Source organism: Marmota marmota, unplaced genomic scaffold, assembly GCF_001458135.2.
Source record: "Marmota marmota marmota unplaced genomic scaffold, marMar, whole genome shotgun sequence".
NCBI lineage: Eukaryota > Metazoa > Chordata > Mammalia > Rodentia > Sciuridae > Marmota > Marmota marmota.
Genome location: NW_026000164.1, coordinates 11,148,697 through 11,150,622, shown reverse-complemented (window position 1 = coordinate 11,150,622; position 1,926 = coordinate 11,148,697).

Below are 1,926 nucleotides of genomic sequence, written 5' to 3'. Positions count from 1 at the left end.
AATGCTGAGGAGTAATAATGGCCAAATGATGCTGTTTTATCATTGTGTGCATGTAGGAATATATAACAAATCCCATCAGTATGGTCAACAAAAAGGCACCAATTTTTAAAAGATGTGAGAAGGAAAACAAGGGGCTGGAGTTGTAGCTCAGTGGTAGAGCACTCCTGGGTTAAATCCCCAGTGACACCCCCGCCCCCATCGCCACCACGGGCAAGAAAAAAAAGAAAGAATTTTTTTTTGGGGGGGATGGGGTGCTGGGCCTTGTGCATGCAAGGCAAGCACTCTACCAACTGAGCTATATCCCCAGCCCAAGAAAGAACATTCTACCTCATTCCCAGTATACACAACTGCATGTATACAACTGACCCAAACATTTTCTAAAGCAATACTTACCATTATTAAATCATGCACATTCTGAATTTCCCCCCAACCTCTTCTTGTAAAACTGCTGATTGCAACCTACTCAAGTTGATTTGGGACTCTTTCCTAGAAAACACTATACCAATTTCAGTATTTTATCAATCGGGATGTTTCCAGTTCTATTTTGCTCCTGGTGCTATTTAACAGCAATACATATTACCCTGCATATATGTAGGTATACAGCCCTATACCTACCTCATGTAGAAAATCTGGGGGGTTTTGGTTTGTTTTTTTGTTTTGTTTTGTTTTGTTTTGTTTGGACTGGGAAGTGAACCCGAGGTGTTTTACCACAGAGCTACATTTTCAGCCCTTTTTGATTTTTATTTTGAGACAGGGTCTTGCTAAATTGCTTAGAATCTCATTAAGTTCCTGAGGCAGGTCTCCAACTTGAGATCCTCCTACCTCAGCCTCCCAGATCACCTAGTCCTTATGCTAGACTCCAAGAAGCAGTTAGTATTCTAGACTCTGTGGGGAATAGAAGGAGAAATCCATCTCAGCTCTACGCATCTACCACCAGCCTTCAGAACTGCAGGTTTGAGGTTTTCCAAGACCTAGAGATTAACCTTCACCAAGTGGTAGAATTTTGGAGTGAGATGAGACTTTTGTTCCGTTCTTTCTTCACACACACACCTTCAAAGTCCTTTTTTTCACCTCCTCTTTGCTCACTTCCTCTCTCTCAGGGACTTCTCAAAAAGAGCTTTTCAAATCGACAAAGCAATTAAGTCACTTAAGACTCAGTATCCTTCTAACAACCCCCAGCCCAGCCAAACAGGGGACACCAGGGGAAATGACAGATGCCAGGTACAGGAGCAGGGGCAGCGTGATTGCTGGAGGGGAGCTGGCTCCGGGTGTTCCAGTCACCTCCGTGACTGAGGTGGCTTGTGGCAGGTGGGAGGGACTGTGTTTGCTTTCCTTTCACTTTCTCAGGCCACAAAACCTGATACCTGGGGCCAGAACTACAGTTCCCACCACGCAGCGAGGCAGGAGGAAGAAGGGGCACCGAGGGCTGCAAAGGAAACCAGGAGAAGAAGACAGCATTACCTCTGGCTAGCACAGGTGAGAGAGGGAGACAGGTAAGCCACAGGTGAGCCAGGAAGGTAAAGGTGCAGGATGTGAGCTAAGGGGTGGCTCAGTTTCTCCTTGTGGAGCACATGGCTAAGTCGCAGAGGGCTTTGGTGGAAACCCTGGGGGCTTACAGGGGAAAGGGAAGGAGGCACATGAAAATAAGGTTTCAGCTCAAGTTCAAGTGATGAGACCGGAAGTGGAATGGCTTTCTTAGTTGAAAAGTCAGAGGGAAATTAAAAAAAAAAAAAAAAAGTGGTTTGAGTATGCCTTTTGTCTACTAGATCATTTAGCCTTATGTGATATCCGAGGCATCCAAGAAAGATATGGCTCTTTTTTGATTCCTTTAAAACCCTGGGTTTTACATATTTACATACAGACTGGATATTTTTATGATGATATAGACTTGGATTTTTTTTTTTTTTTTTTTTTTTTTTTTTTTTT